The sequence below is a fragment of the Chanos chanos genome, chromosome 10 (assembly GCF_902362185.1).
Source record: "Chanos chanos chromosome 10, fChaCha1.1, whole genome shotgun sequence".
Taxonomy (NCBI): domain Eukaryota; kingdom Metazoa; phylum Chordata; class Actinopteri; order Gonorynchiformes; family Chanidae; genus Chanos; species Chanos chanos.
This window is the reverse complement of record NC_044504.1, coordinates 35,972,472-35,988,680: the sequence shown is the minus strand read 5'-3', so window position 1 is coordinate 35,988,680 and position 16,209 is coordinate 35,972,472. Positions and strand designations below refer to the sequence as shown.

Genomic DNA, 16,209 nt, shown 5'->3' with positions numbered 1-16,209 from the left:
CAAGGATAAAACCCACTTTGTGCCTTGTTGTAAATCTCCCACATCCGTGTCAAGCGGCCAGAGGAAAACGTTCTTCATGGTCGCTGTTCCTCACGGTCACCGACAAAGTGATTTTTCTCTCCCTCAGACTCCCTCTGTTAGAGCTCCTCTTGCTACACCTGCAGCGATACATGATTAAACTTGACATTCTCCATCCCTAAACTACAGTCATGCAGAATGTGTTGGCAGTACAGTAAAAATGAGAGTGAGAATGATTACTGCTAGATTAAGATGTACGTGGGGGTGGGGGGGGGGGGGGGCGGGGGTAGTGAACCCCCCCCCCCTCTAATTGAATTATTGCCGTTCACCCAAAATGATCCCACTGCGGATCCACTTCTCATCAAAACTATTCAATATTAAGCGTGACACCGACAGAACCGGACTGTAATTAATGCGCCGAATCAATTACAAATTACTCCATTTGGAGAATTCCTGCAGGAGGGTCCCCTCATTACCAGCTTACTGATGGAGTCACGGTCCCATGTGGAGGGAGAAGGAGAGAGAGAGAGAGAGAGAGAGAGAGAGAGAAAGAGAGAGAGACTCTCTTGCTTTCACTCTCTGTCTCCTTATATACTCATATTCCTGCTAGTGAAGGTTATTATTCTTTAGGTACAGTGCGTAAAAGTTAGACATCGCCATTGAACGTAAGTTTAATCAGTTGCGTTCTCCAAACCATCAAAAGCCATGGAGTATAATCTGAAACCCAGTGTGTGATGTAAATCTCACCCTATGAACTTAGTGAGAGATGTAGATGGTCTCATTCAGGTAGGCTTTGTAGTCAGCCAAGGAAAGACTCTAGCCATGAAAGCAGGTAAGCCCTCTGTTATTTAGGAGTTATTGATTTATTATAGCAATTCATCACTGAGGTACTTTGCAATTCAGATGAGAGAAACGCAACTTGGTTGTGTATGTGTGTTTGTGTTGGTGTAAGAACATAGAAGTTCATTTTCAAAAGCTGTTGGAAAAAAAGTCATCATGAAAACCCAGTGTAGTGGTAATTCTGCTGTTGCTTTGTTGTGGTTCTTTGTTTTTTTTCCTTGTTTGTTTTTTTTGTTTTTTGTTTTTTCTACCTTAAGTAGTCAAACCCTTCATAGCTCATTATGTAAGCAAAAGAATTAAATGGGCTTTTCAGTGTTCTTTACATAGTCTCTGTTATATTAATCCCCTTTGCGCTCTCCTGGTGTACACCTCAACCTGACACCACTGAGTATAGTTACCCACAGCCATAGGAATGCAAATTAATGAGAAAACATGACCTGAGACTGCCTCTATAAACGACTTGAATATTTATATAGAATGTGAGGCCTCCTATTACCTTCCCTTCCATTTTAGGGCAGGATAACTGTCAGCGAGGTAAATCTGTAAAAAGTGATTGTGCGTGCATGTCTGTGAGAAGGAGAGAGAGAGATGTTACTGAAACATTTGTAACCATGCCAACAAAAGACTACAGATCCAGACTGACTCAGAGCGACGGGTCTGTAAGGAGGAGAACTCTGTAAAAGAAGTCTCCTTTGCCTTTCCAGTCACCTCTTTCTGCTCTTTTCTCATTTTTCCCCCACCTGAATCACTTAGTCTATAGACCCCTGTGACGAAACCCAGCTGGAGTGAATGTTAAAGTGAGCATGCCAACGAAAGTTGACGTAGCATACTTAAACATCTGGCCAAAGTCACGAGTACCGTAGATCCTGGCTAGCGCCACAGGCTTAGGTGGGGATCGCTGTCTGTTACCATAATTTCTTTGTCGTTTTTTCGGACAAAATGCAAGCTGAGCTGCCCCCTCTTCCCCCCACACCCCACACCCCACCCCCTGCCCCCAAGGCTAATGAACAGAATTCTTAACTTCTGAAATAAAACCCCACATGGAACCGATCCAGAGCATTACGGGTTTCTCTCTCTTTGCGTGCAGAGCCAAAAGAAAGATGTGTATAGTTTTCACATGGAACTGAAGGCCATGACTCTGATAGCAGTAAAAAAATATATATATTTAGTCTTTATGTATGTGACAGGTGATCTGTGCCTCACCTATCAATCCCATAAAAAGAAACTCAACATGTCAGTGAATAATATGAGCACATTGATAACACGGCGGTCAACGTTTAAATCATTTAAGATTATTAATCATACAGGCTATCACTATGCATACCCAGTCACTTTTAAGCAACTATGAAATAGTCATAACAAAAATAATTTGTTTATATTTATTTATAAGTTTTTGTATTGTAAATTAAAGCATTAATTCACTAAATATTACCATGCAATATCAATGCTGAAATTTTTTAGATATCTCTAAGGTGCTATCACTATTGAAAAACAAAACAACAACAACAAAAATGTGTTTTGGGAATGCTCATCACAGTTGCACTGTATTAGCTGAGCCTTTCGCTTTTAATACTAACTCTACTCTCCTCACACAGGGCATCTTTTGACGCAACTTTAATTAGGAAGCAGTTCAAGCTGCCCTCTCCAACTGTCCTCAGCAAAAGTAAAAAAACAAACAAACAAACAAAAAACATATACAAAACCAACATCTATATCACATAAACATATACAAAGCCAACTCCTATATTACAAATATGCCGGTTCGATTCCCAGGCCCAACATCCACGGCTGTGTGCCCTTGAGCAAGGCACTTAACCCCAATGCTCCCCGGGCGCTCACCAAGGAGGCTGCCCACTGCTCCTGCGTCTGGTGTGTGTTCACTACTGGTGTGTTGGATGGGTTAAATGCAGAGGACAAATTCACTGCTCGCTGTTCACAGTGTGTGTGTGCAATCACTGAAACTTAACTGCTATATTCCAAAAACATATACAAAACCAACTCCTATATGATAAATATATATTCAAAACCAACTCCTACATTATAAATATATATTCAAAACCAACTGCTATATTACAAATATATATATAAAACCAACTGCTATATTACAAAAACATATACAAAACTAAATGCTATATTACAAAAACAAAAACAAAACCAACTGCTGTATTACAAAAACATATACCAACAGCAACAATACAAAACTATATACAACACTAACTTCCACAGTAAAAATAAATATGCAAATCTAACCGCTATATTGCAAAAACATATACAAATCCAGCTGCTATATTCATTCATTCTTTCATTCAATTTCTAAGCCACTTATCCTAAATAGGGTCGTGGGGGGTACTGGAGCCTATCCCAGCGCTCATTGGGGGAAAGGCTGGGCAGGTCACCAGTCCATCGCCAAACTGCTGTATTACCAAATCATATACAAAAGCAACAGCAACAATACAAAACCCTGCACAAAACTAAGTACCACAGTACTAAAGCATACGCAAAATTTACTGCAGTAATGCAAAAACACATACAAAACTCACAGCACAAGAACATATACAAAACAACCTGACACACTCACAGTATAAAAACATATACAAAACGACCTGACACACGCACAGTATAAAAACATATACAAAACAACCTGACACACGCAATACAAAAACATATACAAAACAACCTGACACACGCACAGTATAAAAACATATACAAAACGACCTGACACACGCACAGTATAAAAACATCTACAAAACAACCTGACACACACACACAGTATAAAAACATATACAAAACAACCTGACACACGCACAGTATAAAAACATATACAAAACAACCTGACACACGCACACAGTATAAAAACATATACAAAACAACCTGACACACGCACACAGTATAAAAACATATACAAAACAACCTGACACACGCACACAGTATAAAAACATATACAAAACAACCTGACACACGCACAGTATAAAAACATATACAAAACAACCTGACACACGCACAGTATAAAAACATATACAAAACGACCTGACACACGCACACAGTATAAAAACATATACAAAACAACCTGACACACACACACAGTATAAAAACATATACAAAACAACCTGACACACGCACACAGTATAAAAACATATACAAAACAACCTGACACACGCACACAGTATAAAAACATATACAAAACGACCTGACACACGCACAGTATAAAAACATATACAAAACAACCTGACACACGCACACAGTATAAAAACATATACAAAACAACCTGACACACGCACACAGTATAAAAACATATACAAAACAACCTGACACACGCACAGTATAAAAACATATACAAAACAACCTGACACACGCACACAGTATAAAAACATATACAAAACAACCTGACACACGCACACAGTATAAAAACATATACAAAACAATCTGACACACGCACACAGTATAAAAACATATACAAAACAACCTGACACACGCACACAGTATAAAAACATATACAAAACAACCTGACACACGCACACAGTATAAAAACATATACAAAACAACCTGACACACACACAGTATAAAAACATATACAAAACAACCTGACACACACACAGTATAAAAACATATACAAAACGACCTGACACACGCACAGTATAAAAACATATACAAAACAACCTGACACACGCACAGTATAAAAACATATACAAAACAACCTGACACACGCACAGAGTATAAAAACATATACAAAACAACCTGACACACGCACACAGTATAAAAACATATACAAAACAACCTGACACACGCACACAGTATAAAAACATATACAAAACAACCTGACACACACACACAGTATAAAAACATATACAAAACGACCTGACACACACACAGTATAAAAACATATACAAAACAACCTGACACACGCACACAGTATAAAAACATATACAAAACGACCTGACACACACACAGTATAAAAACATATACAAAACAACCTGACACACACACAGTATAAAAACATATACAAAACAACCTGACACACGCACAGTATAAAAACATATACAAAACGACCTGACACACGCACAGTATAAAAACATCTACAAAACAACCTGACACACGCACACAGTATAAAAACATATACAAAACGACCTGACACACGCACAGTATAAAAACATATACAAAACGACCTGACACACGCACAGTATAAAAACATCTACAAAACAACCTGACACACGCACACAGTATAAAAACATATACAAAACGACCTGACACACGCACAGTATAAAAACATATACAAAACGACCTGACACACGCACAGTATAAAAACATATACAAAACAACCTGACACACGCACACAGTATAAAAACATATACAAAACAACCTGACACACGCACAGTATAAAAACATATACAAAACAACCTGACACACGCACAGTATAAAAACATATACAAAACAACCTGACACACGCACGCAGTATAAAAACATATACAAAACAACCTGACACACGCACAGTATAAAAACATATACAAAACGACCTGACACACACACAGTATAAAAACATATACAAATCAACCTGACACACGCACAGTATAAAAACATATACAAAACAACCTGACACACGCACACAGTATAAAAACATATACAAAACAACCTGACACATGCACAGTATAAAAACATATACAAAACAACCTGACACACGCACAGTATAAAAACATATACAAAACAACCTGACACACGCACAGTATAAAAACATATACAAAACGACCTGACACACGCACACAGTATAAAAACATATACAAAACAACCTGACACACGCAATACAAAAACATATACAAAACAACCTGACACATGCACAGTATAAAAACATATACAAAACAACCTGACACACACACAGTATAAAAACATATACAAAACAACCTGACACATGCATACAGTATAAAAACATGTACAAAATGACCTGACACACGCACAGTATAAAAACATATACAAAACAACCTGACACACGCACACAGTATAAAAACATATACAAAACAACCTGACACACGCACAGTATAAAAACATATACAAAACAACCTGACACACGCACAGTATAAAAACATATACAAAACAACCTGACACACACAGTATAAAAACATATACAAAACAACCTGACTCACACACAGTATAAAAACATATACAAAACAACCTGACTCACACACAGTATAAAACATATACAAAACAACCTGACACACACAGTATAAAAACATATACAAAACAACCTGACACACGCACAGTATGAAAACATATACAAAACAACCTGACACACGCAATACAAAAACATATACAAAACAACCTGACACACGCACACAGTATAAAAACATATACAAAACGACCTGACACACGCACACAGTATAAAAACATATACAAAACGACCTGACACACGCAATACAAAAACATATACAAAACAACCTGACACACACAGTATAAAAACATATACAAAATGACCTGACACACGCACAGTATGAAAACATATACAACCTGACTCACACACAGTATAAAACATATACAAAACAACCTGACACACACAATACAAAAACATATACAAAACAACCTGACACACACAGTATAAAAACATATACAAAACGACCTGACACACGCACAGTATGAAAACATATACAAAACAACCTGACACACGCAATACAAAAACATATACAAAACAACCTGACACACGCACACAGTATAAAAACATATACAAAACGACCTAACACACGCACACAGTATAAAAACATATACAAAACAACCTGACACACGCAATACAAAACATATACAAAACAACCTGACACACACAGTATAAAAACATATACAAAACGACCTGACACACGCACAGTATGAAAACATATACAAAACAACCTGACACACGCAATACAAAAACATATACAAAACAACCTGACACACGCACACAGTATAAAAACATATACAAAACGACCTGACACACGCACACAGTATAAAAACATATACAAAACGAACTGACACACGCACAGTATAAAAACATATACAAAACAACCTTACACACGCACAGTATAAAAACATATACAAAACAACCTGACACACGCACAGTATAAAAACATATACAAAACGACCTGACACACGCACAGTATAAAAACATATACAAAACAACCTGACACACGCACACAGTATAAAAACATATACAAAACAACCTGACACACGCAATACAAAAACATATACAAAACAACCTGACACACGCACAGTATAAAAACATATACAAAACGACCTGACACACGCACAGTATAAAAACATATACAAAACAACCTGACACACACACACAGTATAAAAACATATACAAAACAACCTGACACACGCAATACAAAAACATATACAAAACGACCTGACACACGCACACAGTATAAAAACATATACAAAACGACCTGACACACGCACACAGTATAAAACATATACAAAACAACCTGACACACGCACACAGTATAAAAACATATACAAAACAACCTGAGGTATACAGTACAAAACCATATGCGGTGCTGTGGTCTGTTCTGAGTTCTCGGAGGGTAATTATGAGAGCCCATGTTTATGAGATTTCCAGTATGCCTCTGTCTCTCGGCAAAAGGACGCAGCGGAGCAAAGCCATAAAACATAGGCCGTGGAGGGACAGAGCAGACACAGGCTGATAACCTCACGGCTAAGCCAGAAAGCAAAAGCTTGTAAAGACAAAATGCAGTGATAAAGTAGAGAGGCATGCAGTTAGACCATAGGGAGGGCGTAATGCAGCTCTTGAATCACGGTAAATGGATTTTATTCAGCATAGAAGGCCGTGAGAAAGGAGAGGAAAGGAGAAAGATCCTCTGTATGCATTATGTGGAAGGATTGAAGAGATAGCAGGGGGAAAATTGGATCTATACGTCTGAAAAGAGAGGAGAAGGAGAGGTGGTAGCATGGCAATTGTTCCTAATTACTGTTTTGGCAAATTGATCGGCCCTCAAGCATCAGTCATTATCTGTAATGTAACTGAGCATGGTGGCATTATCTGTGTGTGTGTGTGTGTGTGTGGATCTGTATTCATGTGTACAAGAGGATGATTAAGGATTTCCAGAATAAGAAACTTGTTCTGAATGTTATTATTTGCTACACAAGATGCACAGGTATGCAGACACACAGAGAGTATGACCCATAGTGTGTTTTAACACAGTTACTGCTCTGGTGTTGTGACCCTTTGCCAGAGAGGAGAGGAAAAGAAATCCACACTTTTCACAGTCCTAAAGGTTTACTCGGACTCACTGTGTCTTATCAAGATTCTGAGTGTACATTCATTTCAAGCAATCATCAAAGCCAGCCACATCCCTGTTAAAGACCCCCCCTACCGCCCCCACAAACACACACACCCCACACACTCACACACCTCGGCCCCATGTGAATGAGAGATGAAAGTGAGTGTGTGTGTGTGTGTGTGTGTGAGAGAGAGAGAGACCCAGGGAGACCACCTACTCATTCAGAGAATCCAGGGTCGATCCACTGGTTGAGAACAGCACACCTGTAACTACATCTTTTCAGTACCACTGTTTTTCTCCCCCTCATAGAGTCAGAGACAGTGCTGGGCAGGATCACTAAACTCCTTTAGGGCTGTTTTCAGTCTTGTTCTTTCTCTTCTACCATTACGCTGTCCAAAATAAAATGTTAAAAAAAAAAAAAAAAGATTGAAGGAGTAAAATAACAGGGTGATGCCTTTTTCACAAACTCGTATATTTAAAAAAAAAAAATAAAGAAGGAAAATGTCACAGTTTGATCCCATTGCATTTGGAGTAGAAAAAAACCCTTTTTCAGACCACAAGAGGAAATGCTTTATACTTTTTGAAACATATTATTCCCTTCCATTTCTCTCTCCATGGTACCAATTAATAGGTCTTTGAGTCATTTGCAGCAGTATCCTCAGGTGTCCCTGTGTAGCCCTGTGGTTGTGTCGGTGCTGTTTGAATAGCTGATACAAAAACTGCTCGGCTGAAGTTTGTTCACTGTATCATTACGTATTATAAAATATGGATATTGAGGCGATGTGTCAGTTACATAGAGCTTACTGTATGCATAGTGTATCAGTTGGTCTGGTAAACATCTCTCACCCTCTACACAAAATGTTATATCCTCAAGTTCCTGCATTTGTCAATACAGATGGACTTCAGCACTAAACATGTTTCCACACAACGTTTCAGGGACTGTTAAGATTAGCGTGTTTGTGTATCAACTCTCAGTGGAGCCAGATGGCAAGGGAGCCATCCGTTCCCCAAAACAAACCCGAAGCTCGGTTAGTTACAGTCGGCAGGCTAGTGCTTGGCAGCTGCCTGGTTTACTGGTGTGGATTCGATGTCTAGCAGCAGGCTTTTTAAAAGTGTGAGGACACAAATGAAAAAAAAAAAAAAAAATCCTCTAACTTCTCCATCGTCAGTAGCAACCAGAACGGTCCCTCTTTGAAAGTGACAGCGTATTTTTGGGGGGGGTGGGGGGTGGGGGTTTGCTTTGTAAGTCGTCTGAAGAGATGGCTTGCGCGTTTTGAAGGGAAAAATGATCTGGACCAGCTCCGTGCTGATTCTCTCCTTCCAGCGTGGAAAAAATCCTGCTAACTCGTCACCTGCTCCGGAGAAAAATATCTCCACTGAATCGGTTGTCATTCATTTCCTGTATGTGTGCCGTTATGGGGCGTTTTTTTCTCCACTCTTCCTCTGTGGAGGATACTCTGAGAGAGAGAGACAGAGAGAGAGGGAGAGAGAGAGGGAGAGAGAGGGAGAGAGAGAGAGAGAGAGAGAGAGGAAGAGAGAGGGAGAGAGAGGGAGAGAGAGAGAGAGAGAGAGGAAGAGAGAGGAAGAGAGGGAGAGAGAGAGAGAGAGAGAGAGAGAGGAAGATAGGGAGAGAGACAGAGAGCTCTTGAAAAATATCACTGAAGTCTCAAGTTTTTCATTACTGTGGAATCGACTTCAGTGCCATGAAGTTTTAGAAAAATGTTTGAAAGTGGCAGTTTATTTTTAACACTGTTGATCTTTCAGCCGTACACGACTTTGATTCACCAACAAAACAATGGAAATATGTGTTCTTTTAATGGTCACATGGTCCAAACTCACCACAGCCCCCACCCCCCTTGTCTGTTCTTTCCATTTAAAATTTCATGTATAATGGTCCATTTTTGCACACAAATGAGGGGCAGTCACATTCTCTGTCTCTCTCTCTCTCTCACCCTCGTATTTACTTTCTGGTGAAAATCTGATGTAGTCACGTTGACTTGTTTTCATGAGATGAAGCTAGGACACGTTCGTACCTCACAGGCATCGCTCTTCAAGAAGACTGACAAGAATCTGTTGCGCTGTCGGAAACAATGACAGTTGAACGGAACGCACCGCCAGAATTTCCCCATCCTAATGTCCATCAAAGAGGTGACGGAAAAGACACAACACAAAGTCTGAAATTCTTATTCCAGTAGACTGTTCGCCGGTCTGCTATGAGTCTAGCCACACGCCGTTTACAACAAACACAAACAAACAAACAAAAGCTCATTTCACTTTTTTTTAGACAGACACACCACCCATGACAACCGCTCATATACATGGTGTATTAAAGACATACCACCTCTCCCATCTCTGTAAAGAAATAAAATCACACTCAAAAAAAAAAAAAACCTCAAGCTGTCTGTTTTTCTATCCCAGATGAAACAAATTTCTTTTCTTTTGAGCGGAGAGAGAGATGAGGATGAAACACACTCCAGGCCGTGCTGAGAGATCAAAACAGTGTAACTGAGGGGTTTTTGAAGCGTTTTCTATTTGAAGAAAGTATGAGAAAGGGGACACCTTGACATGGAAGGGCAGCGCTCCATGGGTCTAGAGAAAGTGATATCATCAAATAGACAAAGTCAGTCCATCCCACTGGGATGTTTCATACATTCAGAGAACATTCAGTTAGAGCCGGGAATTAGTCCCAGGTGAGTTCTAACACTTTTTGTACTGTTAAGATATTTTGTTTGTATATGTCAGTATGATGATGTGTATGGCTTATGGTAAATCCAAACTCCCGTTCAAGCATTAATACTAAAAGACTTTTTGGCCAACAGCCAAAATAAATGGAAAACTTGGGTAAATAAGGCAAAAACTACTGCAAGCAAGAGCTTCAACACAGGTTTGTTTCCTGAGTTAATCAGGCAGTTAACGTTCAGTCATGCTTAGGGGTAATGTGTCGTCGTTGTAGCCATTGTTTTACTACCATTGTTACAGAGACAGGTCTTAGGTTGATAGTTTGGGCAGGTTTGGCTGGAGCTGCAGTGATGAAGACTCTGCTCAGTCTCTGCTATGATGTTTCATGAGGAACAACGTCCAGGGTGACGTTAGGGTGGAGGTCTGAGAGAAAGACGTTACGAGCTGGAGTCCTTTATGGAAAGCAGACGCTCCCCAACCGTTATGTCCAAGCAGTAATATGAAATGAGAAGCAATAAAGACAATCAGCTCTGAATCACCTCACTGCCAATGTCAGTCCGTGTGGTATACAACGAACGTCGCTTACAGGCCTAAATACATGTTCCTTGGGTCAAAAGGGTGCCTCTGGCTGCTTTTGGTGTGGGGTGTGTGTGTGGGTTTTTTTTTTTTTGGAATGGTTTGGCTTCACCCTGTTGAGGACAAGGAGACAGCCAATAAATGCGAAGACGTTCTTAGCGATCACATTCATCCTGGAGCAACGGAATTCTGTCCTGGCTGAGCACGGCCTCGTCCAGGATGAGATCTCCACACGCGAGTGCTCATGGAGAGGTTTGGTGATCGTGAAAATCATGTAAACCATATGCCATGACATCATTTCGGTGACTGCATCCCAGCGTGTTTGGACACTTATGGAAGAGTCTGGAACAATGCCCGAGACTGCCTCTTCCACCGCCCTCTACAAAGCGTCGGATGGAAAGGAATTTCTCGTGGAAGAATGGTTGTCGCCTGCTGTTGCATTCTGTAGAGTTCCAGGCAGTTCTAGAACCTTTTTGAAGGTGCACTGAATCTGTTCTGACTTTCTGTGTCTCTGCACAGACCACACATTCAGTTAAGACACCTTACATTAGTATGTTTAAGATAAACAGTAACAACTGCGTAAGAACAACATTATGTGCAGTGGCATCCGTACCGTGTATTGTTTTAGTTAATTAGCTCTATGCTGGTTGCCTCCTCCCATTGGCAAGATGTGTGAGCGGTAAAACAGTGTGTGATAAGTTGAAGTATGAATCATCGGGGAATGAAGCCCCCAAGCCTCTTAAAAAATTGTGTCTTTGTCTCCGCCCACCGGCATGGCAGAGGCAATGAGATCAATATCTATGTAAATGAGTAGTAATCAGGCTAACGTGTACTCAACTCCTCTAACATGCTAATAATGCCATTATGCTCTTATACTCTCTCTCTCTCTCTTTATCTCGCCCTATCTCTCTCTCTCGCTCTCTCGCTCTCTCTCTCAACACTCTCGATGTCTGCCTCTCACTCTCTCTCACTCTCTCTCTCTCTCTCTCTCCATCTCTCTCTCGCTGTCTGTCCCTCACTCTCTCAACTGGAACAGGTGGAGTATTAATTATGCAGTAGAATATACAGAGACCCTTTGTTATCCACTTCACTGCACTCCTCCTTCCACTGCACTCTTCTTTTCGCTGTGTAATCCCTCTCCCCCACCATCGACACGAACATCACCACTAACCCAACAGACGCACGCACACACACACACACACAGAGCACGCATACTCACACACGCGTGTGCACTTCCAACCCTCCTCAGCCACGTATTGTCTTCTTATCCCTCCCTCTTTTCAATTCGTTTTCTCTGAAGTTCAGGACTGAAGGACTCGATTTCAACACTGGGCACGTCTTGGGAAGTGAGAGGCGGTTTTGTTTCTCTGGCACACTTTCCCCGAACAAACACCCAACCGTCAGGAAGAGAAAGAGAGAGAGAGTGAGTGAGACAGAGAGATAGAGAGACAGGGAGGGAGAGAGAGAGAGAGAGAGAGAGAGAGAGAGAAAGCATCCAGCTAATCTACTGAATCTGTCCGTTTCTGTCTTCCTGCTAACTGAGGTGTAGCCTGTTTCTGAGTCGTCATTGTGCGAGCTTCCTTTCACGCTGTACAGTGATCCTGCTTTCCAATTAGCAAAGGCCAAAGCAAACAGCCCTGCTTTTCTCTGAAAGCAGCTTCATTCCGTATAGTCATGTTTACCGAAACATTCTTTTTTTTCTTCACACTTTTAAAAGCTCAGCTGTTTTTTGTTTTTTTTTTTTGTATTAAGTACAGGCGGAGGGGGGAAAAAAAGGCCTTACTTAATTATTAAAATTATTAAAATTATTTCTATGTATAAATATTTTAAAGGTCTGATTCGTCTCTCTCTGTAAGATGCCTTAGCGCGTGAGGAGTGAAACTTCACGCGGGCTTTATTTGGTTTGTGTACACATGACGGCTGCAATCAATATTTGTTTAAACCCCACACGTTCCAGACTTAGCATGCGAGCCGTGGAGAGTCCGTTTCGCGACTACCCAGACCCTGTCAAAATAAAAGTGACTTGAATCTCAAAGAGCGTCTGACAGCCCAACTTGTAGGGTAACAGGGGCTAATGAAAACTTTGACTGGTGTTTCTGCAGGGGTAACCTGCAGAACCAAGCAGAGCACCCTGTGGATACTTACTAATGATTTCTCTCTTTCATCAGAGCGGATTGTTGTCGCAGTCTAATTCTGGACGGTTTTCCTGTTCTCGTTCTATTTTACTGAGTGGAAGAACACACGCTCACACGCACGGCCACACGACTGTTTTCTCCAGAGCCCAGAATCTCTCATCATCCTCCTGTCCCATCGAGGGCCCGGAACATTCTTGAAGGATAAAACCTCATAGTCTGAGGCACAAGTATGAAACAAACACTGAAAAGAGAGAATGTTGGCGATGTTTTCAAATGACTGGCCTGACTCCTCACTGCACACTTCACCTTGGTAACACTGTAGGAGAAAAAGAGAAAACTTCTGTGACCCGAATTGAAAAAAAAAAAAGAAAAGAAAAGAAAAGAAAACTCCACATTCTAAGAAACCCGAACTCAAGGAGAGAGCTAGGATTGTTTTCAGAGTATCGCGTTTGGAATTCTCAACCAAGCGCTTGTTGTTAAACGAGGTGAAATAGCATCTTTGACAGCAACTGCGCAAACTCACCATTTTACGATCTTTGTTGACCTTCATCCTTTTTTTTTTTTTTTTTTTGTTCTGTTCAGCCTCCTGAGAAAATTGTAATACAGAATGGTGCCAAGGTATACTTATATTTAGAAGCTAATTTACCTACATTATAACATAGCAGTTAAGTAGACTGCATTACACAGTAAACAGAGAGCCCTGTCTCTAAATTCATACAGCGTGTATCTGGACTTAGAAAAGAAATACTGTGTAATTATGTCGCGTTGGGAAACGAAGAATGGGAATGCAGGTAGAGTTGGATTCGCTTTGAGATCCATACGCCATCCTCACGTCCATGATACGGCGCAACATGGGGTGTCAGAAATCAAATTACCTTAAACATGTCCGTATCATCTTTTCATTTTAAAAAAAACAAAACATCTTAGGCAAAGCCATTCTGGAGATCTATTTATTGATTTAATGATGTGTCGTCGGAGATGTTTTGTGTTTTTGATGTGAAGTGGGGTGTTTTTGAAAGTACTGGTTTGCTCAGCGGTGTGGTTTAAAAAGCTACACGTTGAGGCTGCTCTGTGAGTCAGTCATTAACGGGGTGTCAGCCTTTATTTATGCACTTCATTATTGATTAAGAGGTCCGAAAAAGAGTGAGCCATATGAGGCCCTGATCTTCCCTCTCTCACCATCTCCTGTCCTCCTTCAACTCTCGGACGTATCGATTCACTGACTTGAAAATAACAAATTAGTTGTGAGAGAGGGAAATTACACAGTGCTGGAGAGTGAACACACACACACAAAAAAAAAAAACCCAAACAGACTTTGAGAGAAATCTCAGCAAAGTAATCCTTTAATTAAATTAGGCAAAGTACCACAAAGACGCTGCTGTTTCCTTCCCCTTTTCCGTATTTTTTTTTGTTGTTGTTTTTGTTTTTCGTCACTCTCTTTCTTCCTCTCTTTTGGAGAGCGAGAGCAGGTTTCTGAGGTTGCTAGGTAACTGGGGTGCGTTTAGTTTTTTTGGTTTTTGGGGGTTTTTTTTGCGGTGGCTGGGGGCGAGGGGTGGTTGGCAGGGAAGGCAGGGACTTTTGGAAAAAAAAAAAAGGTTCCTGAGGAGGTAGCATGACAGAGGCAAGGTCAGTGCCCGTCAGATCTCTACCGTCCCCGGCGCTCTGCGCACAAACCTTTAGTCACCATAAAAAATGAGTGTGTGTCCAGAAACAAAATGTCTGTGCTTCCAGCAATGGGGAGTGAGTAATCACTGTGTGTGTGTGTGTGTGTGTGTGTGTGTGCGCGTGCGCATGTTTGTGTGTGTGTGTGCACGTGTGTGTGTGTGTGTTTGTATGAGTGTGTGGTTGTGGGTGGGCGTATGTGTGTCTGTACTACACGAGGGCAGTGTGTATGTTCCGGATGCGTGACCCCTAGTTAAACACTGTGGACTGTCTCTCCATCCTGCTCCTGTGTACACTGACTCTTAAGGCTCCTTTAGTCGAGTTGTTCACACACCTCCCCTTACTCCTCTAGATACTCTTGACCCGTCAACAACGTCAGAAAAAAAAAAAGTCAGAAGACAACTGTGTATTCCTTCACTCTACCCCACACAAAATGCCACACAAGAATCATTATCAAACCTGTGTGCATATCTGCCTGCACAACGGACAGAGTCACAATGAGTGTTAGTCCAGTTCATTAAGTGCAGGCCAAATGACTAATGGGTGGCTGTGGAGAGGGAGAGCCTTGTAGCGCTGTATCTAAAAAAGAGTCCCTGTCTCTGACCATTAGACAGATACACTGTATCATGACAACCGAGTGCTTGGCTTTGCCGCTCCGCTCTGGACTTGAGCTGAGACTAATGCTGTCTGACAGCTGTCAGTGAGAGCTGTGTAAAAAAAAAAACACCTTCACGTTCTCTCTTTCTCTTTCTCAGGGCTCATTTAGCTTGCCTGCCAGGGAGGAGGGAGGGGGGAGGGTGTTGGGGTCGGGGGGGGAGGGGGGGTTTGCTCCCGCTCTCCGCTCCCCATAGGAACGGTTCATGTCACTCTCTGCATGAAGAGGCCTGTCCTTGCAAATGAGACGGCGTCTGTGGTAATGATACGCACTGTGACGGTGACAGGATGTCGCTCGGAGTCACGCTGGCCCGCCAAGGATGGGCTTTATTACTCCCCATGGTCATTATGTCACTAATGGACGATAGAGTGAGAAAAGAGAGAGAGAG

General features: G+C 41.1%; 1 protein-coding gene across 1 annotated transcript in view; it reads left to right on the top strand.

The window, feature by feature from the left end:
• erbb4b (erb-b2 receptor tyrosine kinase 4b) overlaps positions 1-16,209 on the top strand; it is a 135,913-nt gene that overhangs the window by 30,059 nt on the left and 89,645 nt on the right. The window lies entirely within an intron of this gene.